Below are 26,761 nucleotides of genomic sequence, written 5' to 3'. Positions count from 1 at the left end.
TAGTTATTAACTATTTAATAGCTATTGTACCTGGTTAAAATAAATACAAAGTTGCCTGTAAAATAAATATAAATCCTAAAATAGCTACAATATAATTATAATTTATATTGTAGCTATTTTAGGGTTTATTTTACAGGTAAGTATTTAGCTTTAAATAGGAATAATTTATTTAATAAGAGTTAATTTATTTCGTTAGATTTAAATTATATTTAATATAGGGGGGTGTTAGGGTTAGACTTAGCTTTAGCTGTTAAAACATTTATTAGTGTAGCGGTGAGGTCCAGTCGGCAGATTAGGGGTTAATACTTGAAGTTAGGTGTCGTCGATGTTAGGGAGGGCAGATTAGGGGTTAATACTATTTATCATAGGGTTAGTGAGGCAGATTAGGGGTTAATACATTTATTATAGTAGCGGTAATGTCCGGTCGGCAGATTAGGGGTTAATTATTGTAGGTAGCTGACGGCGACATTGGGGGCGGCAGATTAGGGGTTAATAAATATAATATAGGGGTCAGCGGTGTTATGGGAAGCAGATTAGGGGTATATAGGTATAATGTAGGTTGCAGCGGTGTACGGAGCGGCAGATTAGGGGATAATAATAATATGCAGGGGTCAGCGATAGCGGGGTCGGCAGATTAGGAGTTAATAAGTGTACTTTAGGGGTGTTTAGACTCGGGGTACATGTTAGGGTGTTAGGTGCAGACTTAGAAACTGTTTCCCCATAGGAAACAATGGGGCTGCGTTAAAAGCTGAACGCTGCTTTATTGCAGGTGTTAGGTTTTTTTTCAGCTCAAACTGTCCCATTGTTTCCTATGGGGGAATCGTGCACGAGCACGTTTTTGAAGCTGGCCGCGTCCGTAAGCACCGCTGGTATCGAGAGTTGCAGTGGTGGTAAATATGCTATACTCTCCCTTTTTGGAGCCTAACGCAGCCATTCTGTGAACTCTAAATACCAGCAGTATTTAAAAGGTGCGGGGAAAAAAAAGCATGCATAGCTAACGCACCCCTTTGGCCGCAGAACTCTAAATCTAGCCGTTAGTTAAAAACAGCGACGTTTCGAGTCAACACAGAATAAGGGTCTGTGTTGACTCAAAACGTCGCTGTTTTTAACTTTGTTACCTCAATAAAGAATGGATATTTTTTATCAATAAGTGCTGACGCTATTTGTTTCACTATATATATATATATATATATATATATATATATATATCTGTGTGTGTGTGTGTGTGCAAACAAGTAGAATGTCCCAAAATACTGAACACTAGGTGGACTGAATCTTAGGACAAGCAGCACTGTAAAAATGTGCTAGAAAATGTAGAATATTCAGCAGCTATTAGGAAAGCCTATTGATGTACAGTATAATACGAGTATAAACTCCTATTATCACCTATAAGGAAAAACAATACAGTAGAGAGGGAAACAGTGCTAAAAATCTATACTACAACAAAAGGATAGATGAATATTCCAATGGTAAAATATAAAATATCATATAATAGTTCATAAAAGTTCATAAAATATCATAAAATAATCCAAAGTGATAAAGGAATATGTAGGTATTCTCCTTACCAGAAATTACCTCAATCTAATGAGGTAAGTTACCGCTTCTGAGAGGGAGAGACCTCCACTGTACTTGTTACTTGTTTAAGAATGGTAGTTCACCTCCTGGAGTTTGTATTTGCACATGGTTTCCCTTTCCTAACTTTAATCAGACACACATATTAAAATATAAAAGGCACACTCACAATGTGAACCCTCAAACAATATGAGGTATGGATAGGCTGACCATATTGCCGCTTTAAGAAGGAACACATATGAAAAATACATATGTGAGGGTTCTTATACAAAACCATTTCTTTAAACAGCCCTGAAAACAGCCCTGACATATGTATTTTTCATATGTGTCCCTTTTTAAAGCGGCAATATGGTCAGCCTAGGTATGGATAATGCATATAACAGTCACTGAAGCCAATGAGTCAGGATTAGCAAAAGTAACAATAAAACTTCCTACTATCAATCAAGTAAACACCAATAGGTGCTATAGTCCAAAAAAGGAAAAAGTACCCTGATGCGTTTCTTAGGTTTTGTCTTTATTCCTTCTTCCTCAGAGGGATTTCAGAAATCACGCAAAAACCTAATATTGCTGCCATGCCAACTTTAGTGCGCCACTTGTAATCTAGCCCTGAAAAAAAATTCCAGCAAAATTACGAATTTTAATTTCTCCATGAAATGCGATTTTATTTTCAGAACAATCTTGTTATGACTTTTAACGCTGTTAAACATTACAGTTTTTTACTGCATATTTTTATTTCAATTTATTAATTCTTCGTTTTTACACGAGTTTTAAATTACGTTGTTTTTTTTAATGTATATATCGGCTTCACATACTTAAAAGTATAACACCCCTTTTTGAGACACACTGTTTCAGGTAAAAATTGCCTTATAGAATTAAAACAGGGGCTTCATAGTAAGTATATAAGATTTCGTATAGGATAGAATCTCATAAATCCAGAGAGCTTTAGATCATCTGCATTTAGCGAGATATGCAACTCTCAAGGTAAAATGTATCTTTCCAGAATCCGGTAATAAATCTTGTAGTGGCAACCGATATTTTTTAAGAATCTTTCCTGAGCAGAGAGCTTTAGATAATCTGGTCCTCAATCTTAACTACAGGAAAAAGCCTAATTTCTTACTTCTCTCAAATTTTATAGTAGTATTGGCCAAAAAGACTTGTGGAAATTTTCAGACATAGATATATGAAACTCTAACAACAAAAATATCAAATGTAAATGTAACTTAATTTTCTTCTCTAAGCTAACAAAATATGCTTAGTATAAATCCATGCCTGACTTATTAATAAATATTCATAATAGGAAATTCTCGCATTCCCTGTAGACTGTATTATGTATTAACAGGCAGAAAGGTTTTTGATAAATAGTGAGGATTAACAAGTCTGCGGATAATTGGTTTTGCAGGTAGAAAAGCATCACTGGGAAGTGAATTAGAGAAGGCAAATTTAAGATTCGATGTGTTTTTAAACTGCAGGCTGAGATATAGTATCCCTTAATCTTAGCTGGCTTCACTAACTTCAAAATGTTTGCGAGTCTCAGAGGAAGACTCTTTAAACTGATTTTCTTTCCCCCCTTTTTTTTTATTTAGACTGTTGCTTTCGTTTGAAGCTGAATTCTCAGCTGGAAACTTGTTTTTATTTTTAAGAAAAAGGAAAGAGCTGTCTGAATTTGCTCACTGGAGCTTTGGCTGCAATCCACATTGTATCTACACTGATCAGTGTGTGTATTAATGCCACTTCCTGACAGCCTGAAGGGTGGGTGGGAGAAATACTTTATAGTAGAAACAACATGAGTTACAGGGACCGTTGGGTAAAAAAAGAATTTTTTTTTTTATAAAAGCCCACCATAATTGCCATAGCTGCAATTCTAACATTATTGAAAATTGCAGAGCAGGTATTATTTGGCTGGATGGAGGAACATCAATACATTCTTTTTTACTTTTATGGCATCAGCATTTTATGTACCTCTGAAAATGTAATTAACTTTTAGCCTGTAATGTATCTTTCTATGTTTCATTGGAAGACAAAGACCTCAAAAATGTTCGATTTGGTATTCATTTTGTCTTATTTGGGATTGGAATTTTCTCTTCTCCAGAAAGCTCTTGGTTGAGCAGTAATGACCTGAGCCAGGTGTAGAGGTACTTTATACTATATATGAAAAAGGTTCCCATATGAAGAAGGTTCCCATCAGCCTTTAAAGAACTTTAAACAATTAGAACACAAGCGGAGGGGTATTTTGCATTTTTGCTATAGTAAAAACTCTGCTATTCTGGTTGCGTTGGTATTACAAGTTTTTTTTCCGGGGGTAACCTGACTTGTGCAAAAAGTCAACATTTTTAAAATCGCAATCACGTTCCCACATTCCTTCAATGGAAGAAAATACTTGAAAAAAACACCCCACTCTCTCGCGCAAACACCATCAGATATTCTCAATAGCGCTAACCTGACATGAAAATATGAATATTTCATTTTCCAATGTTCTTTACGTAACAGAATATGTTCTATTTATTCATAAATAAATATTTCTACATATCTGATTAAAAAAAATATATATATATATATATATATATATATATATATATATATATATATATATATATATATATATTTATAACTATATATATATATAGATGATTATTGATAGGTATAGATATATAAAGATATATATAGGGATATCTATTTAGAAATACATAGAACATATTCTGCTATGTGTAGAACATTGGAATGAAAAATATTTACAGTAAATACATAGTTAAACATATATATATCGTGGATATAAAAAGTCTACACACCCCTGTTAAAATGTCAGATTTCTGAGATGTAAAAAAATGAGACAAAGACAAATCATTTCAGAACATTTTCCACCTTTAATGTGACTGATAAACTTTACAACTCAATTAAAAAACAAACTGAAATCTTTTAGGTGAAGGGAAATCAAAATAAAAAACTAAAATAATATGGTTGCATAAGTGTGCACACTCTTAAACTAATACTTTGTTGAAGCAACTTTTGATTTTATTACAGCACTCAGTCTTTTTGGGTATGAGTTTTTCAGCATGGCACATCTTGACTTGGCTCTTCTTTGCAAAAACACTCCAAATCTGTCAGATTGTGAGGACATCTCCTGTGCACAGCCCTCTTCAGATCACCCCACAGATTTTCGATCGAATTCAGGTCTGGGCTCAGGCTGAGACTTTCTAAAACTTTAATCTTCTTCTGGTGAGGCCATTCCTTTGTTGATTTGGTTGTATGCTTTGGGTCATTGTCATGCTGAACGATAAAGTTCCTCTTCATGTTCAGTTTTCTAGCAGAAGCCAATATTGACTGGTATTTGGAACTGTTCATAATTGCCTCTACCTTGACTAAGTCCCCAGTTCCAGCTGAAGAAAAACAGCCCCAAAGCATGATGCTGCCACCACCATGCTTCACTGTGGGTATGGTGTTCTTTTGGTGATGTGCAGTGTTGTTTTTGCGCCAAACATATCTTTTGGATTTATAGCCAAAAAGTCCAACCTTGGTTTCACCAGACCATAAAACCTTTTCCCATATGCTTTTGGGAGACTTCAGATGTGTTTTTGCTAAATTTAGCTGAGCTTGGATGTTTTTCTTCATAAGAAAAGGCTTTCGTCTTGCCACTCTACACCATAGTCCAAACATATGAAGAATACGTGAAAATTGTTGTCACATGTACCACACAGCCAGTGCTTGCCAGATATTCCTGCAGCCCCTTTAATGTTGCTGTAGGCCTCTTGGCAGCCTCCCAGACCAGTTTTCTTCTTGTCTTTTCATCAATTTTGGAGGGACGTCCAGTTCTTGGTAATGTCACTGTTGTGCCATATTTTCTCCACTTGATGTCTTGACTGTCTTCACTGTGTTCCATGGTATATCTAATGCTTTGGAAAAAAATTTGTACTCTTCTCCTGATACCTATTAGAAAATCAGATCCCTCTGAAGCTTTGGAAGCTCTCTGCGAACCATGTTTTTGCTGTAGGATGTGACTAAGAAAATGTCACTGTGTATATATATATATATATATATATATAAATATATACTGTATATATATATATATATATATATATATATATATATATATACAGTATATATACATATATACACACATTATATATATATATATATATATATATATATATATAATGTATATATATATATATATATATATATATATATATATATATACATACAAATACATATTTAGCAATGTATCTGTATGTATCTCAATTTTAATTCTTTTGGCGGCTTTTATTTTCTTACACCTAAGATCTCATATCTTTGAGACCTTATAACTTTTGTGTGCAATGTATTTTGAGAATAATATTTATTAGACAATGCTAATATGAGTGTAACTGTATTTTGTAATGTATTTTTGAAGTGTTTTGTGCAATTCTTTAATTTTGCAAAGCAGTTAACCACAGCTCTAAAATTGCTGTAATGATTCTAGCGCAATCACAATTTCACTCAACTTGTAATATCACGCAATTAAAAAAGAGCGCAAACGATTGTGAAAACCCTTGCAAAATCGGTTGCACTCCACTTGTAATCTAGCCCTTAATTTGTATTCTTATACTCTGTAAAATAAAGGGACAGTCTAGTCCAAAATAAACTTTCATGATTCAGATAGGGCATGTAATTTTAAACAACATCCAAATGTACTTTTATCACCAATTTTGCTTTGTTCTCTTGGAATTTGTAGTTGAAAGATAAACCTTGGAGGTTCATATGCTAATTTCTTAGACTTTGAAGTCCGCCTCTTAGCTGAATGCATTTTGACAGTTTTTCACCACTAGAGGGTGTTAGTTTGTGAGTCATAAAGGCAACATTGTGCTCACGCACGTGGAGTTACCTAGGAGTCAGCACTGATTTTCTAAAATGCAAGTCTGTCAAAATAACTGAAATAAGAGGTCGGTTTGCAGAGGCTTAGATATAAGATAATCACAGAGGTAAAAAGTATATTAATATAACTGTGTTGGTTATACAAAACTAGGGAATGGGTAATTAAGGGATTATCTATTTTTTAAAACAATAAAAATTCTGGTGCAGACTGTCCCTTTAAGGCTAAAATTCTTTTAGTAGTCATGCACATGCCTGGATTCAGTCTTGGAATCTAAGTCGGCACTGAATGTTATAAACACATTGCATGTCACCCATGCTTGTGCACAAGAAAGCAGCTAAGTTTGTTCTGACATAAACATTCAGGGTGTGTCAAAGTTGCAGTTTCACTGATTCTTGATCGTACTTGAAGAGGAGAGATCATTATTTGAAATTTATTTTGCATCAACTTTGTCAGCCCCATTTAATTTGTTAAATATTAACTAGTTAGTTGCTAGTGTGGAAATGACAATATACATTTTTAGTTAAGTCTAGTTATTGTTTGCTGACAGTGAAAAGGATTAATGATACATGCTGGAAACCAATTAGTTCCTCTTTGTACTAGGTTCCTCTCTGAGAAAGAAATTGCAAGATGGCAGGAGCTCCTGTGACTCTGACTGCAGCAGGATATAATGCAGAGCTGCCAAAAGATTACAATTACTTTAAATCAGAGCAGATGAATAGAATCTTGCGTCTTTGTTCTCTGTTTTGATGTGAAAAAAAGTATTTTTTATTAAAAATAACCCAGTACTGATACATTGGAAATTAAAATGTACCTCTGAATAATGCTAAGCATAATTATGAGGCTAGTATTGATCTGCTTCCAAATCTTTCCTCTCTCTATAGCAGAGTTCAGATTAAGACAGAAACAGGTGAAAGATCCACCAAGTGTTTTGTGCCAACTCACTTGCTAAATCCCTTGCTCTGAAGTAATCATACTCACAGTAAGCAGGCAGCAGCAGGAATGAACTGGCACTTGATATCTGTAACACAAAAGTGGAGAAGAATGCTGTAAAGGAAATAATAAATATATTGATACAAGTTAAATCAATAGTGCTCCTATTCTTCTGTTAATATTAAAACTTGAAAGTAAAAAGTTTTTGCTCAAGCAAAAGCCTCAGGCACGCTAACATCTGGTGGATCAATAGCATGGACACACTAACTCCCCATATACTTCTATGAGGTGTGCTACAAAAGCTTGAAGGTGCACAGAGCCAAGTGCACTAAAGCCAAAGGTGTGTTAAGAAATTATTTGCTCAGAATAAAATGTTACTTTTAATTTTAAATATGATAACCCTGTATGAAGGGACTGAAGGAGGGGTTTATGACCACCTTGTGACACATGAAAATAATGGTTCAGGGAAAGGTGAAGGGTGGAGATGGAAGGTTATATGAAGGAAGAAGTGAGTGCAAGTTTTAAAAAAAGAGCTGGTGAAGAGAGAAAACTGCTGAGACACTCACTGGGATCACAGCACCTCAGGAGATATTTCAATTTTGGTAGAGAGCAGGGGAACAGAGTAGTTCAAGGAGCAACTTCTGGCTGTGAAAGGACCAGGTAAGGCAGAGCTAGAGAGTAGTGGTGTGATGAGGAGACAGCTGCCTGCTAGGAGGTCTCATCCGCCTGAGAGACTCATCCCATCCCGATGACAACCTCCTGCAGAAAATACTCCCCACTGGAATGACCCAAAGATAAAGTTCAGCTTTCCCAACAATGATTACAATTCCATAAACCTGACTAGATCTGCCCAGGAAATCTTCTAAGATCACCACCAGGTCTGATACTTTTTCCACAGGAAATCAGCACTTCACTGCACTAGAGTCAATTTGGATCCCTAAAAAGCACAAACCGGACCTTCCATCATGTCCACTGCCACCAAAATTCCAAAATCTTTTTCCACTGCCAAAAATGAGGACATCAGACGCTCACAAGCATCAGACTCAGCTGCTTCAACGAACAGGAAGTCATCAAGGTAATGGATGAGAGAAGCCAATCCGGCTTCTTAACCACCCATTTCCACAAAACTGCTGAATGTTTCGAAATAGGAACAGGAAATGGAACACCCCATGGGTAGGCATAAATCTATGAAAAAAGATCCTTCAAAGAAACATACTAATAAATTATGTAAAACCAGATGAACTGGCAGCAGCTGGAAAGCTGATTCATTATCAACTTTCACAAGAAGAGCCCCACGCTCTGCCCTCCTAACTAGTCACACCGACTGATCAAATGATGCATAACGCACAGCCAAAAGAGAAGTATCAATACCGTTGTTTACTGACAAACCCTGAAGATGAAAAAGGTGGTATCCCATCGCTCCCCGTTGCGCCAGCTCTGGCTGTTGCCAGGGACATGACGGTTGCTGTGAGCGTGCGTCGATGACGTTATCGACGCTCGTCTAATTCCCTCTCAAGCCGGTTGGATCCTTTAAAGTCCTCCTTGGCGCGAATCGGCGCCTATGTAAGTACTAGCATGACTTACATACACTGCCCAAGTATTGGACTTACTGTGTGTTACTGAATTGCTGGATTGCCTTATTGTAACTGAACTCTGCCTGCCTGACCACTCTGTTGTTTAACCCCTGAATTGCTGGATTGCCTTATTGTTACTGAACTCTGCCTGTCTGACCACTCTGCTGTTTAGCTCCTGAATTGCTGGATTCCCTTATTGTTACTGAACTCTGCCTGTCTGACTATTCTGCTGTTTAACCCCTGAATTGCTGGATTTCCTTATTGTTACTGAACTCTGCCTGTCTGACCATTCTACTGGCTTACTCCTGAACTGCTAAACTGCTAGATTACCTTTTGTTGCTGACCTCTGCCTGTTCCTGACCATTCTACTGGTTTACCCCTGAACTGCTAAACTGCTGTATTGCCTTTCTGTTGCTAAACTCTGCCTGTCTCTAACCATTCTCTGCCTTAACCTTATTGCCGTGAAGGACTACCCTGTCTACTGTGAGTACTGTTTACCTCATTTCTTAAACTCACTTTGTTCTGGGATATTTCCTTATCCTTCCACTTGACACCAGGATAAAAAGACTACTGGCGAAGTTTGGCCTGATAGGGAAATATCCCATGAGCATTACATTATACTTGGGCCATGGACCCAAATGAGGTAGCAAGAGCAGTCTCTAGAATGTGGATTCTAAACTAGAGGCTATAACCGCTATGCTCTTCTCACTGGTTGCAGAGAAAAACGCCACTCCTGTTCCCACACTGCCGGTCCCTGCTACTAGTGCTGCAACTTCTACCCCCTGTTTCTGGTAGTAAACCCCGGATACCATTGCCTGACAAGTATGATGGTACTACCAACCATAGGGGTTTTCTCAACCAATGCAGGCTGCACTTTTGCAATGACCATCGCAACTTCCAGTCTCATCAGTCAAAGGTCACTTTTATTATTTCTTTATTGAAAGACAAGGCTGTAGCCTGGGTTTATCCTCTTTTGGAACAGAGTGCTCAGCTCCTGAGCAATGCAGACACCTTCATTTCTGCATTATCTTCTGTATTTGGGACCTCTGGCCGCACTGCAGCTGCAGAATACTCTCTATTGGATCTCTGCCAGAGCAATAGATTTGTGGCACAATACGCCATCGAGTTTCGTGCCTTGGCACATGAGACCACATGAGACCAGTTGGCATGGCAGTGCTCTCAAAGCGGCCTTCAGGAGAGGCCTGCATGAGCGCATCAAGGATGAGCTCACTTATCGTGATGTTCCATCTTCCCTGGATGAATTAATAGCACTTTGCATCAATCTGGATTCTCACTTTCAGGAGAGTCAAGCTGAGAGAGAGAGAACTTGCAGAATCCTTCCCTCTTGTCCTCCTAGCCGCCCAGTCTCTAGACTATCCTCTACCCCTTCAGCACCTCCAGTTACCTCTGAGGAAGAACCCATGGATCTCTCTTCCCTTAAACCCTCTGAATCTGAATGACAGAGAAGAAGGAGATATAGGGGTAAATGTATCATGGTGCGGACAGACATGATCCGCTATAGTGAATCATGTCCGCCGCACATCAATAAATGTCAACAGCATTCGCTGTCTGCATTTATTATTGCACCAGCAGTTCTTGTGAACTGCTGGTGCAAAACCGCCCTCTGCAGATTCGCAGACAATTGGCCGCTAGCAGGGGGTGTCATCAATCAACCCGATTGTATTCAGGCTGATTGCTGTCCGCCACCTCAGAGGTTAAGGAGCAGCGGTCTTAGGACCACTACATCTTAACTTCTGCTTCAGGCGGAACTGAAATGGAGTGGGTCGGAAGCAGCATTCGCTGCTTCATAAATCGACCCCTTAGACTGTGTTTCTATTGTGGTTCTAATTCACACCAACTCAAGAATTGTGATATACTGTCGGGAAAAGCCAACGCTTAGAGGATAAAAGTGGCGTACCTCTAAGCCTGGCCACTACTAATTCCCCTCACTCTCGGATCCTGGTACCTGTTACCCTTACCTTTCTTTAGAATTCTGTCCATGCTCAAGCCTTTATTGATTCAGGGGCAGCTTAAAATTTCGTATATAACCGTTTCATGATTCAAACTGGTTTGCCTCTTTTTCAGAAAAAAACAATGTCTTAAAATAACCACTTTGGATAGCACTCCCCTTGGATCAGGTTTAATACATTTTGAATCAGCACCCCTAAGCATGACTGTGGGAGTCCTACATACCGAACAGTTACAGTTTGATATCATTCATTCTCCTGCACAACCAGTTATCCTTGGTCTTCCTTGGCTACATAAACATAATCCTCAATTCGACTGGACTGGCCTCCTGGGGTAAATCCTGTTTTCACTCCTGCCTGGCTAAGGTTACTCCGCTGCATCACATCCCTATAGCCAGCCTTCCGACACCTTCTAATCTTCCCTCAGCATATGCAGAATTTACAGATGTCTTTGAAAACAAAGCAGCTGATGTGCTGCCACCTCACTGACTGCAAAATTGACCTCTTTCCTGGAGCCCCACTTCCTAAAGGGAGGATTATTCGCTCTCCAAAGCTGAAACCAAGGCCATGGAGGAATATATCCAAGAGAACCTAGCTAAAGACTTTATTCGCCCTTCCTCCTCTCCTGCCGGGACTGGCTTCTTTTTTGCCAGTAAAGAGTATGGTGGTCTCAGACCCTGTATCGACTACAGAGCCCTAAACAACATTACAATCAAGAATCGTTATCCTAGTTCTTTGATCACTGAATTATAGGATTCACTCCAAAATGCTTGCTACTTTACAAAGTTGGATCTACGTGGGGCATACAATCTCATTCATATCTTCTTGAGACATGAGTGAAAGACTGCCTTCAATACGAGATCAGGGCATTACAAATACCTCGTAATGCCTTTTGGGTTGTACAATGCCCTTGCTGTCTTCCAAGAATTCATCAATGATGTCTTCCTTGACATCCTTAATTGCATCATCTATTTGGATGACATCCTCATATTCTCCTCCATCCTTGAGGAGCATCATGAGCATGTAAAACAGGTACTTCTTTGCCTCAGAATCAATTATTTGGTAGCCAAGCTGGAGAAATGTGAGTTTGATAAATTCAGATCCAGTTCCTTGGCTATGTCATCTCAAAGGAGGGTTTTCCCATGGATCCTACAAAGCTAACCTCAGTTCTGGAATGGCCTCAACCCACCTCATTAAAGGAACTACAGAGATTCTTTGGGTTTTCCAACTATTATCGCAAATTTATAAAGAACTTCTCCCAAATAGTTGCTCCACTCACTGCGCTGACTAAACGAAACAGGGACTGCAAGAATTGCCCCCCCTGTAGCTGTGGATTTTTTCTCTCATCTGAAAAAGATCTTTTGTTCTGCTCCTGTGCTCTACAATCCTGATCTTCAGTTCACTCTAGAGGTTGATGGCTCTGAAATAGGAGCTGGTGCAATCTTAACCCAAAGGGATCCTTTAACCTCCAAGTCCTGAAGCTTTTTTTTCCAAATGGTTTACTCATGCAGAGAGTAATTACGATGTGGGTAATCGTGAACTCTTAGCCATTAAGATAGCCCTGACTGAATGGCGTCATTGGCTAGATGGTACCGCCAACCACATTCAGATTCTCACTGACCACAAGAATCTGATGTACCTAGAGACTGCTCATTGACTCAATCCTCGACAGGCCAGGTGGGCCCTATTCTTTTCCTATTTAAACTTTATGGTCTCTTACCTTCCTGGGACCAAGAATAAAAATGCTGATGCCCTTTCCCATCAGTTTCCTCAGTCTAACGACTCTTCTAAAGCTTCTATTGAAAACATCATACTTCCTTCCTGTGTAGTTGCTCAGCTGAACACCTCTCTTCTTCAAAGACTGCAATGTGCTGAGTCAAAAAAACCTTCTAAAGCCCCTGTGGCTCATGTTCCTCCAAACCTTTGCTCTCCTGTGCTATCCTGGACTCACGACAGCAAACTGTCAGGTCATCCTGGTTTGACAAGAACCTTATAACTCCTTTCCCAACATGTGTGGTGGCCTACCATGAAGTCGGACTCTCAGGATTATGTCAAGGCTTGTCAGACTTGTGCTGTTAACAAGACTCCCCGTTCTCTACCTCATGGCCTGCTTCAACCATTGTCATTACCTAAAAAATCATGGACACACTTAACCATGGATTTTGTTTTGTTGACCTCCCTCCTTCTGACCATAGTACAGTCATCTGGGTTGTGGTGGATTGGTTCTCCAAACTTGCTCATTTTGTACCTTTACCTAAGTAACCTACAGCCCAAGAATTGTCCACTCTTTTTCTGTTACACGTGGTACGGCTCCATGGTATACCCGTAAATATCATCTCTGACAGAGAACCTCAATATATTTCTACCTTTTGGAGAAGCTTTTGCAAATTGCTTGGAACCATTGTTTCTTTGTCCTCTGGTTATCACTCCCAGACTAACGGGCAGACAGAGAGAACCAATCAGGATCTTGAAGCTTATCTCAGAGCTTATGTCTATTCACACCATACTAATTGGTCTGTGTTGTTACCCCTAGCTGAACTGGCAAAGAACACTCATTGGCATTCTTCTCTATGATGCTCTCCTTTCCAGGCTGCAGGTGGTTATCACAAACACACAGATCTACAGCGCTTACCAGCTCCACGGTATCCACAGCAGCATTGTCTTCGGTGTATGCACACTTCCGTAGTAGCCTCATATCCACTTGTGAGGGTGCAACCAGACAGTGTCCCCGTCAGAACGCCAAAGGAAATCAGAGATAGAAAAAAAGGAAACAAAATATCTGTAAGATAAAACAGCAAAAAAGTAGCAAGTGCAGCATAAAAACAAAACGTGAGCACAAGGCTCACACGATCAGGAAGAAGTATCCAGTAGTGCAGAGAATGGCAGACATGTTTCGTGTGGGGCCTCCACACTTGTTCACTGCTAACTTCTTCCTGATCGTGTGAGCCTTGTGCTCATGTTTTGATTTTATGCTGCACTTGCTACAAACTAATAAACTTTTTTTGCTGTTTTACCTTACAGATATTTTGTTTCCTTTGAAAAGGAGTTGCTACAGACTTTTTTCTTTTGCAGGTGTTTATCAACCTTGTGTTTTTCCTCTTTCTGCTCAATCCAAAGGAGTTCCTGCTGCAGAATGTCGTTTTACTGACCTCATTCCCCATTGGCAACAAATACGCTCTCAGTTACACTTAACCATCTCCAGATACAAGAGGTTTGCCGATCATCATCGAGCTAATATTCATGCCTTTGTTGCAGGTGATCATGTCTGGGTCTCTACCCGACATATCCGCTTACTTCAACCTTGCCACAAATTAGGACCTCGGTATATTGGTCCTTATAATGTCCTTAAAAGACTTTCTCCTGTTGCCTACATAGTAGCCTTGCCTAAGACCTTGCACATTCACCCAGTCTTTCACATCTCCTTGCTCAACCCTACATCACAAATAGGTATACTCGACTCAGACATCCTCCTCCTCCACTCCTGATCCATGGCAAACCAGTATGAGGTTGCCAAAATCCTGCATTCCAGAATCAGGCACAGGCAGCACTAATGCCTCATACACTGGAAGGGATATTCTGTGGCAGAGCATTCCTGGATCCCTGCTCGTAATGTGTATGCTCTATCTTTGGTCTCCAAGTTCCATGCTGCTCACCCTTCGTAGTCGACTCTGGTTCCTGGAGGGAACCCTTGAGTGGGGGGCTATGTCACGCTTTGGCTGTTGCCAGGGATGCGGCGGTTGCTGTGAGCATGCGGAGATGACATCATTACTGCACGTCTATTCCCCTCTCAAGCTGGTTGGATCCTTTGAAGTCCTCCTTGGCGCAAATCGGCACCTATGTAAGTATCTGCATGACTTACATACACTGCCCAACTATAGGACTTACTGTGCGTGCTCCTGAGTGTTACTGAATTGATATATATCATTACTCGTCATAGAGACGTATGAACACACCCCCTTCGTTTGACCAATAGCGGTCTATCCTGCACATTCACGCATTACACACTTTGTAATGTCCTCACCATCATCCTCACCCCAAAACGTAGTTTAATTAACAGATTATCGTCAAAGTGACGAATATGTACACACCTCCATCATCTGACCTATAGCGGTCTATCCTTTACATCCACGCATCACACGCTTCATTACTTTATATCCAATCACACTCTCACTGTCATCCTCACCCCTCCACGTGGTTTTACCAACAGATCACAGTCACAAACACTCCGTATGACGATTTCATTTACATTATCTGATATACTAGATAGTGGCCTCATCTCATTTATATTATATACACTATTGCTTATAAGAGGCTATTCAGTTACTCAGCTATATTTATCACTTTAATCGCACAGTTGTATACACACTTTTCCTTTCCACGATTACATTTGATTACATCAAACAGGTGCAGGTATCATTAAAAACAATGGAGCTTTCATTAAGTTTGCAAATGAGGTGTATGTTAGCTAATTGTGGAAAAGGCCACACACACAATATAGTTATGCATATATATTTTTTGATCTGATTTCCTAGATAGCACTAAGAATTAACTTGTCAGTTTTTGGCATTGTGACATAATGTTAAGGCTTTGATCCATCCAAAGAGAGGATTAAAGCTTAATGCATAAAGGAATTAATATGTATTATACTCCTATGGAGCTTACTATCTGTTAAAGTAGCAAGTAGTTTGGTAATTAAACTGCATTCATCTGTTCTATGTTTTATCTCAAAGAGAGAGGAATAGAGCAATTTATATAAAGCTATTAACATGTTTTTACTCCCATGTGAAAGCTGCAAGTAGTCTGGTAATCAAGCTGCATACATTTGTTCTATGTTTTATTTTTATGTTTTGGTTTATTTTATTTCATATGTTTTTTTTACCTAATATGTGCCGCATATTTGAGACAATGTTAAAGCGATGGTCTCATTTTTTGGTATGAATTGTTGTGGTATTGTATATACATGTCCCATTAGCAAAACTTTATATGCATTATGTATAAGACTTGTTGGTATCAATTAATGGCCAATTAGGTATAATTGTCTACACATTTGGGGGGGGGGGCATTAGGCTCACCCATTGTTTTAAAAGTTAGGGCTTCCATTAGTTAGACAGATGCCTGAGGAAACAGCCAGTCTGGCTGAGAAACGCGTTGCAACTGTTTGTAACATTTGTTTTAACTCTTGGGGTGAAACTGTACACATCCCTGTTTTTAACAAAGAATTGTTTTTAATAAATTGTTGTACTTTATGGAAGCCTGAGCCTTTATTCGTTTGGACAATCTGGATCCATCATCCTGTTGCAGGATCAGTGTAGCTGGGTCACTGTGATTCCCCAGCCTGTATCATTTAGCACACTGGTGCTGCTCATTTTGTGAGTATCATTTCACTCTTTTGACCTGCTGTATCATCATATATGCTATATTACACTAGGAGGCGCACTCTCTTTTTGTGATTATTTCACAGATATTCGGTTGTCTGACCATTCTACTGGCTTACCCCTGAACTGCTAAACTGCTGGATTTCCTTTTGTTGCTAACCTCTGCCTGTTCCTGAGCATTCTCCTGGTTTACCCATGAACTGCTAAACTGCTGGATTAGCTTTTGTTGCTGACCTCTGCCTGTTCCTGACCATTCTACTGGTTTACCCCTGAACTGCTAAACTGCTGGATTGCCTTTCTGTTGTCAAACTCTGCCTGTCTCTGACCATTCTCTGCCTTAACCCTACTGTGAGTACTGCTTACATCATTTCTTAAATTCACTTTGTTCTGGGATATTTCCTTATCCCTCCACTTGACGCTGGGATAAGAAGACTACTGACCAAGTTTGGTCTGATAGGGAAATATCCCATGAGCATTACAGGTGTGAATCATTCTGAACTGATCAGGGACTTCCTTGGGACAAACCCCAAAGGAGAAATCTGCATATTAGGTAAAGGAGGGGAAGGAAATGGACCCGACATGCAACCCAATTCCACCTCCTTCAGAAGCTACCCTATAACAACCTCAGGAAAGTGCCTGCAGAACATAAATTGCCCGACACACCACAGGATAATGAACCATGGAAAGGAATAATGAACCCTGAACTAAACCCTGTCAACAAGGATCTGTGTCAACCCGTTTACCTCAACTTTACTATATTGCTTTAGCCAGGGGACCATCCTTCCTACCCTCACCTGGGTCCATGCCCTGAGCAACGGCCTCCCCTGGTTTACTCACCACTTTTCCTTGATGGAAGCATTTGGACATTGAATGAGCTTCCCCTCAGCTGGAACACTTGTGCTTGTATTTACACAAAGCACCAAACCTGCACTGCCCTTCATTAGATTGGAAGCACAGTCCCTTCCCTTCCTGATGACCATTGCTGCACTACTGCCGACTGTATTTACAGCTGTTCCAGGTGCCACGAAAGGTTTGACCCGACCACAGCAGAGTCATAATATCTGATATATGTGTAGCCACCAATCACTAGTTGAGCTTTGCTGCTCCTGAACCTACCTAGGTATACTTTTTCACAAAGGATACGCAGATAACAAAGTCAATTTGAAGACAGAAATACATTTGTGTGAAGTTACAATATTTCAATCAGTGCTTTTCTCATTTTATGTCCACCTGGATTGTGAAGTAAGTATGAAATTAAATTGTGTAATGTGAGGTTTCTGGGTTTTTTTCTGAGAAAATATTGGTGTGGGAGGTTGTGTGGGCTTGGTTATGGATAAAATGTTATATATTTGTACTCTGCTAATAAATCCCTTGATTGGCCTTATGTTTATTTAGAATTAGAAAACAACATAAATGTTGCACTAAGGAGATTTAAAATATATATATTTGAGTAAAGTAATTTATTTTGTTTAGTGTTCTGTGCAAAGAACTGTTTGGTTTGTTGACAGAAAAAGTGCGCATTAGCAATTAGGAGCACATAAGCATTAGGACTTAGTGAAAGTTAATGATAAGTTACCTATGAGGGACAGTGTAAGGGAAACTATTAAGGTCACATTTAATTAGGAGGGTCACTTTTATGTTTCTATTATTGGATTTCAGATTTAACATTGGTGTTAGATTTTTTAATGTTTGGAAAGTTATACTTCTAGTTGTAATTCTTTTAGAATTGCTTTGTATGTTCAGGCTGTATTGAGAAAGTGCAGTAAGGTTTCTATCTATAAAAGACTAATTTGCTCTAAAAGATGCTCGTCCTTGGTGGATTAAAGGGACATTAAACCCCCAAAAAATCTTTCATGATTCAGATAGAGAATACAATTGTAAACAACTTTCTAATTTACTTCTATTATCTAATTTGCTTAATTCTCTTGATATTCTTTCCTGAAAAGCATATCTAGATAGGCTAGCTGCTGATTGGTAACTGCACATAAATGCCTCATATGATTGGCTGACCCGTGTGCATTGCTGTTTCTTCAACAATGGATATCTAAGAAAGAAGCAAATTGGATAATAGAAGTAAATTGGAATGTTGTTGAAAGTTGTATTCTCTGTCTGAATCATGAAAGAAAAATTTGGGGTTTAATAGTCCTTTAAGTATTGAACACGCTATTAAAATTATTCATTCCCTACTTGAGAGTTTACCTCTGTCAGTATCCTATACTATAAAAGGCCAAGTGTGTTTGTCCGAAGCTGTCATGCGCAGTAGAGACAGCATGAGGACAAACGCACCTGGCCTTGGATTCCCTACCTGATCTGCCGACTGCCGCAAGAAGAAGTGGGCATGGCCGAGCGTGTGCAGGGGCGTGACCGAGTGTGAAGGGGGCGTGTCCTAGCGTGAAGCCCCATGAAGGGGGCGTGGTCTAGCGTGCAGGCCCGTGAAGGGGGCAGGGCCGGGGGCAGGGCTGTGAATGGCCGTGGAGAGAGCTTAAACAGCTCAAAAGAGAGGAGAGGGGAGAGAGAGAGATCAAGAGGGGATAAAGAGACAGGGGAGAGAGAGAGAGAGGGGGGAGAGAGAGGGGAGAGAGAGAGAGGGGAGATGGAGAGAGGGGAGAGCGTAAGAGGGGAGATGTGGAGAGAGAGAGAGAGAGAGAGAGAGAGAGAGAGGGGGGGGGGAGAAAGAGGGGAGAGAGAGAGGGGAGAGAGAAAGATAGAGGGGGGGATAGAGAGGGGGAGAGAGAGGGAGAGAGAGGGGAAGAGAGAGAGGGGAGAGAGAGGGGAGAGAGAGGGGAGAGAGAGACAGAGGGGGGAGATAGAGAGAGAGGGGAGAGAGAGGGGGGAGATTTGGGGAGAGAGAGAGGGGAGAGAAAGAGGGGAGAAAGAGAGAGAGAGAGAGGGGAGAGGGGGGAGAGATAGAGAGAGAGAGGGGGGAGAGAGAGACAGAGGGGGGAGAGAGAGAGAGGGGAGAGAGAGAGGGGAGAGAGAGAGGTGAGAGAGAGAGAGGGGAGAGAGAGACAGAGGGGGGAGATAGAGAGAGAGAGGGGGGGGGGGAAGAGGGGGGAGAGAGAGAGAGAGAGAGGAGAGAGAGAGGAGAGAGAAAGAGGGGAGAGAGAGAGAGAGAGAGAGAGGGGCAGAGAGAGAGAGGGGAGAGAGAGGGGAGAGAGAGAGAGGAGAGAGATAGGGGGAGAGAGAGGGGAGAGAGAAAGGGGAGAGAGAGAGGGGAGAGAGAGAGGAGAGAGAAAGAGAGAGGGAGAGAGAGAGAGAGAGAAAACTAACACCTGAAGTAAGGAATGGCGATCGCCATAACTCAACCCCATTGATGTCTATGGGGAAAAAAAAGCTATGTTTAAACGTTGCACCCTAACATAAACACCAAGTCTAAACACACCTAATCTGCTGCCCCCGACATTGCCGAAACCTACATAAATGTATTAACCCCTAATCTGCCGCTCCCGACATTGCCGCCACTAATAAAAGTTATTAACCCCTATTTCCCCTCACCCCAACATCGCCCACACTATAATAAAGATATTAACCTCTATTTTGCCGCTCCCCGACATCACTGCCACTAAATAAAGTTATTAACCCCTAAACCTCTGGACTCCCATATCACTGCCACTAAATAAACCTATTAACCCCTAAACCGACAGCCCCCCCATATTGCAAAAAACTAAATTAAACTATTAACTTCTAAACCTATCACCCCCTAACGTTAAATTAAAATTACAATATACTTATCTTTAAATAAAAAAAAAGTTACCTATGAAATAAAAAAAAACTAAGTTTAAACTATATATTAAACTAACATTACTATTATACTAAAATTAAAATAGCTACAAATTAAATAAACTAAATTACACATAGAAAAAAACAAGTCTAGAATAAATAACAAACACTAAATTACAAAAAAAAAAACAGACAAAATTATCCAAAATAAAAATAATTACACCTAATCTAATAGCCCTATAAAAATAAAAATCCCCCCCCCCCAAATAAAAAAAACATAGCCTACAATAAACTACTAATAGCCCTTAAAAGGGCCTTTTGTAGGACATTGCCCTAAAGAAATCAGCTATTTTACCTGAAAAAAAAAATACAAAGACCCCCCAGCAGTAAAACCCACCACCCAACCAACCCAGCCCAAAATAAAAAAACTAACTCTAACAAAGACCTAAGCTACCCATTGCCCTGAAAAGGGCATTTGTATGGGCATTGCTCTTTTAAGAATGCCCAAACCCTTATCTAAAAAAAAAAACACCCCAAAAAAGTTTAAAAAACTTAACACTAACCCCTGACGGTCCACTTACAGTTTCTGATGTCCGGACATCCAGACGGCAAAGTCTTCATTAAGGTGGCAAGGTGTTCATCCAGGCAGCGAGGTCTTCATCCATCCTGGAGGCGTCTTCTATCTTCATCCAGGCGGCATTTTCTATCTTCATCCCGGCGGCGAAGAGTGGGTCCATCCTTAAATACATCCCGCGTGGAGCATCCTCTTCATACGGTTGTCGCCGTACACTGAATCTTTAATGCAAGGGAGCCTTTTCAAAATGGCGTCCCTTGCATTCCTATTGGCTGATTTGATTTTTAAAATTCAAATCAGCCAATAGGATGAGAGCTACCCATTGCCCTGAAAAGGGCATTTGTATGGTCATTCAGCTCTTTTTCATTGCCCTGAAAAGAGCATTTAGCTCTTTTAAAAATGCTCAAACCCTAATCTTAAAAAAAAACACCCAAAAAGTAAAAAAAAACCTAACACTAATGCCTGACGATCCACTTACAGTTTCTGAAGTCCAGACATGCAGGTGGCGAGGTCTTCATCCAGGCGTTGAGGTCTTCATCCATCCAGGCGGCGTCTTCTATCTTCATCCCTGCGGCGCAGAGCGGCTCCATCCTGAAGACATCCGCCGCGGAGCATCCTCTTCATATGGTCATCGCCGTATACTGAATCTTGGCTGATCGGATTTTTGAAATTCAAATCAGTCAATAGGATGCGAGCTACTGAAATTATATTGGCGATTCAAATCAGCCAAAAGAGTTTCAGTAGCTCTCATCCTATTGGCTGATTTGAACAGCCAATAGGATTTCAGTAGCTCTCATCCTATTGGCTGATTTGAATTTCAAAAATCAACAATAGAAATGCAAGGGATGCCATTTTGAAAAGGCTCCCTTGCATTAAAGACTCAGTATACAGCGGTGACCATATGAAAAGGATGCTCCGCGCCGGATGTCTTCAGGATGGAGCTGCTCTGCGCCACCTGGATGGATGAAGACCTTGACGCCTGGATGAAGACCTCGCCACCTGCATGTCCAGACTTCAGAAACTGTAAGTGGATCGTCGGGTATTAGTGTTAGTTTTTTTTTTTACTTTTTTGGGTGTTTTTTTTTTAAGATTAGGGTGTGGGCGTTTTTAAAAGAGCTAATGCCCTTTTCAGGGCAATGGGTAGCTTAGGTTTTTTTGTTTTGGGGGGTTGGTTGGGTGGGGGGTTGTACTGGTTTTTTTTCAGGGAAAAGAGCTGATTTCTTTAGGACAATGCCCTACAAAAGGCCCTTTTAAGGGCTATTAGTAGTTTATTGTAGGTTAGGTTTTTTTTTATTTTGGTGGAGGCTTTTTTATTTTTATAGGGCTATTAGATTAGGTGTAATTGTTTTTATTTTGGATAATTTAGTTTGTTATTTTTCGTAATTTAGTGTTTTTTATTTTCTGTAATTTAGTTTTGTTTTTAATGTGTAATTTAGTTTGTGTAATTTAGTTTATTTCAGTTGTAGCTATTTTAATTTTAGTATAATAGTAATGTTAGTTAAATATATAGTTTAAACTTATGTTTTTTTAATTTCACAGGTAAGTTTTTATTTATTTTAAGATAGGGATATAGTAATGTTAATATAAAGTTAGGGGGTTGTTAGGTTTAGGGGTTAATAGTTTAATTTAGTTTTTTGCTATGTGGAGGCTTGCAGTTTATGGGGTTAATAGGTTTTTTAGAGGCAGTGATGTGGGAGTCCAGAGGTTTAGAGGGTTAATAAATTTATTTAGTACTTTGTAACACTTTAGTTATGGGTTTTGTGTAACAGTTTTGTTTTGCGCAAAACTCATAACTACTGGTCTCAAATTGCAGAACGGATTGTGTCGGTATAGGCTGGTACGCAAGCATTTTAGCCTCACTGCAAAACTTGTAATGGCAGCACTATGGAAATCCCACGCAAAAACATATTTTTTTTTATTGCTGGGCTGACATTGCTTTACAGGCTAAAATGCTTGCGGTATAGCTATACCGACAAGACTCGTAATGGCTGCGTTCTGGTTTTTACGCTGAAATGGCCATTTTTTCAACATTTAAACCGGCACGCAAAACTCATAATCTAGGTGTAAATTATTTACACATGACTACAAATGAAGTCCTCCATTTAAATTTATCAGAGTACCCGTGTGAAGGGCATTGCATTGCTTTTTGTTGTTTGTTTTTTGTTTTGTTTTTGTTTTTTTCATATTCAAAATCCATCCAAACCATTTGAAATGTCCATGATTAAAATCACAAGGTTTTCAAAAGGAACTCATTGCATAATAACACAACTTGCATGAGCACAATTTGACATTGATATTTCAATGTCAGAAAATATCCTTTTTCTGCAGAATGTTTGGACTTTAAATTCTTAAACTTCTTCTTATTGGGCCTGTAATAAATTCATTTTTACTTGTTACAAGTGGCATTTCCTGGTTGCACTCTCTTCTTGTTAATTAATGCTCTTTTTTCATGCGCAGTTTTTCAGTTATTAAACACCATCCTTTTTTGTAATAAAAAATAAAATATATAGATGGAACCACAACTTTAAAATATGATAATGAGATTGTTTATTATTGATTGCAATTAAAAATTTGGTATAAAGAAAATTATTTAAATTATTAACTGCATACCTCATGAATTGTTTTTAATGATTTAGGGCCAGATTATGGATGGAGAATAATCATTTGCATGATAAGCTCAAACACGATAATGTTTTTTGTGCTCGCCTCCATTACAAATGGATCAGTGCTTAAATTACTGCGAGTTCGTTTGTGCAAATTTGCGATCATTTATGTTCCCTATATTTCCAATGGGCTCCTTTGAGCACAAAAGTGCGCTCCTATTACAGATTGAAAGTAAATGTGATGGCTCAGATGCGATCGCATTTTAATATCAAATTTTTACGCAACTTCAAAGCTTGCATAATGAGTTTGGGCTGAGAAAAAAGTTGCACTAAAGACACAAACACACAAAAAAAAAAGATAAGACAGTTTTTCCACCTACACTATTCACTCCCTACACTATTAACCTGTAAACCACCACACCCCCATTGCAAATTACCCAGCTACACTATTAACCCTTGAACCACCCCACACCCCAATGCAATAAACTCACTACAATGTTGACCCCTAAACTGCCACTACCACCACTACAAACTAGCCCACCATACTATTAAAACCTAAATTGCCATTACCCCCATCAAAAACTACCCCCTAACCTATTAAACATGTAGCTGCCACAACACCCCATAGTAAATTACTCCTACACTACTTAACCCCCTAAGTTACAAAAAATAAAAAAAACACTTGCATTACCACAAAAAAACAAAAAAACATTGAGTACAAGTCCTATCTTAAAAATAAAGTCCCCTTAAAAAAAGCCCCCCTAAAAAAAATCCTTTACATTGTGGTCTATGGGAACTGTGCGTTCCCAGTAAATATATATGTATTATATACATATATGCTTATATACAGATATATTTATGTGGTAGTAATATGTGTATATACACATATTAACACATAAATATATAAGCATATATATATTTAATATTGCTGCCATCACTGCACTACTTACCCCTTTCGCTGCACTTAGGTTCTGTGCCGTCCCTGAGCCTATTGGAGCCTATGGAAGCGGGCGCTCGTGAGCGCAATTCTTCCCAGCTCAACTTGTAATACCTAGCGCACATTAGCGTGTGCTGGTATTACTCAGTGGAGCGCAAATATTGCTTTCACAAAAGCAATATGTAGCGCTCCACTTGTAATCCGGCCCATATTTGTTTAAAACATCAGGCACACCCACCCTTAACAAAAGTCTATTGGAACATCAGCAAAGCCTTAAAAGGTGAAATTAAACATTTGTGAACATTAGTGCTACTCGTAAAAGCTAATACCAATATATGGCGTGATAACAGTCTATAATATCTACAGCAAAAAATACAAACAATTAGCAAAGGACGTGTAGCAGAAAGTACACGAGTACACTAATTATAATATGTATATACATACAGCGCAATGTAACTGGAAATGCAAAATGAAATCCTCACCTTAGCCTCATTTTCGGCTAGATTTAGAGTTTTGTCGGTAACGACCCTAGTAGCTAACGCTGGCTTTTTTTTGGCCGCACCTTTTAAATACCGCTGGTATTTAGAGTTCACAGAATGGCTGGGTTTTCAGTGCGTTAGCCTCCAAAAAGGGAGCGTAGAGCATAATTTACCGCCACTGCAACTCTCGATACCAGCGGTGCTTACGGACGCGGCCAGCTTCAAAAACGTGCTCGTGCACGATATCCCCATAGGAAACAATGGGGCAGTTTGAACTGAAAAAAAACCTAACACCTGCAAAAAAGCAGCGTTAAGCTCCTAACGCAGCCCCATTGTTTCCTATGGGGAAACACTTCCTAAGTCTGCACCTAACACTTTAACATGTACCCCGAGTCTAAACACCCCTAACCTTACACTTATTAACCCCTAATCTGCCGCCCCTGCTATCGCTGACACCTGCATATTTTTTTTAACCCCTAATCTGCCGCTCCGTACACCGCCGCAACCTACATTATACCTATGTACCCCTAATCTGCTGCCCCTAACACTGCCGACCCCTATATTATATTTATTAACCCCTAATCTGCCGTCCCAAATGTCGCCTCCACCTACCTACAATTATTAACCCCTAATCTGCCGACCGGACCTCACCGCTACTATAATAAATGTATTAACCCCTAAAGCTAAGTCTAACAATAACACTAACACCCCCCTAACTTAAATATATTTAAATCTAACAAAATAAATTAACTCTTATTAAATAAATTATTCCTATTTAAAGATAAATACTTACCTGTAAAATAAACCCTAATATAGCTACACTATAAATTATAATTATATTGTAGCTATTTTAGGATTAATATTTATTTTACAGGCAACTTTGTAATTATTTTAACCAGGTACAATAGCTATTAAATAGTTAATAACTATTTAATAGTTACCTAGTTAAAATAATTACAAAATTACCTGTAAAATAAATCCTAACCTAAGTTACAATTAAACCTAACACTACACTATCAATAAATTAATTAAATAAAATACCTACAATTACCTACAATTAAACCTAACACTACACTATCAATAAATTAATTAAATACAATACCTACAAATAAATACAATGAAATAAACTAACTAAAGTACAAAAAATTAAAAAGAACTAAGTTACAAAAAATAAAAAAATATTTACAAACATTAGAAAAATATTACAACAATTTAAAACTAATTACACCTACTCTAAGCCCCCTAATAAAATAACAAAGACCCCCAAAATAAAAAAATGCCCTACCCTATTCTAAAATTAAAATAGAAATGCTCTTTTACCTTACCAGCCCTGAAAAGGGCCCTTTGCGGGGCATGCCCCAAAGAATTCAGCTCTTTTGCCTGTAAAAAGAAAACATACAATACCCCCCCCCAACATTACAACCCGCCACCCACATACCCCTAATCTAACCCAAACCCCCCTTAAATAAACCTAACACTAAGCCCCTGAAGATCTCCCTACCTTGTCTTCACCACGCCGGGTTCACTGATCGATCCAGAAGAGCCTCCGATGTCTTGATCCAAGCCCAAGCGGGGGGCTGAAGATGTCCATGATTCGACTGAAGTCTTCATCCAAGTGGGAACTGAAGAGGTCCATGATCGGGCTGAAGTCTTCATCCAAGCGGGAGCTGAAGAGGTCCATGATCGGGCTGAAGTCTTTTATCAAGCGGCATCTTCAATCTTCTTTCTTCCGGATCCATGGTCATCCCGCCGACGCGGAACATCCATCTTCACCGACGACTTCCCGACGAATGACGGTTCCTTTAAGGGACATCATCCAAGATGGCGTCCCTCGAATTCCGATTGGCTGATAGGATTCTATCAGCCAATTGGAATTAAGGTAGGAAAATTCTAATTGGCTGATGGAATCAGCCAATCAGATTCAAGTTCAATCCAATTGGCTGTTCCTATCAGCCAATAGAATGCGAGCTCAATCTGATTGGCTGATCGGATCAGCCAATCGGATTGAACTTGAATCTGATTGGCTGATTCCATCAGCCAATCAGAATTTTCCTACCTTAATTCCGATTGGCTGATAGAATCCTATCAGCCAATTGGAATTCGAGGGACGCCATCTTGGATGACGTCCCTTAAAGGAACCGTCATTCGTTGGGAAGTCGTCGTGAAGATGGATGTTCCGCGTTG

Source organism: Bombina bombina, chromosome 1 (genome assembly GCF_027579735.1).
Source record: "Bombina bombina isolate aBomBom1 chromosome 1, aBomBom1.pri, whole genome shotgun sequence".
Taxonomy (NCBI): domain Eukaryota; kingdom Metazoa; phylum Chordata; class Amphibia; order Anura; family Bombinatoridae; genus Bombina; species Bombina bombina.
The sequence above is the reverse complement of the archived record's forward strand: the minus strand, read 5'-3'. Positions refer to the sequence as shown.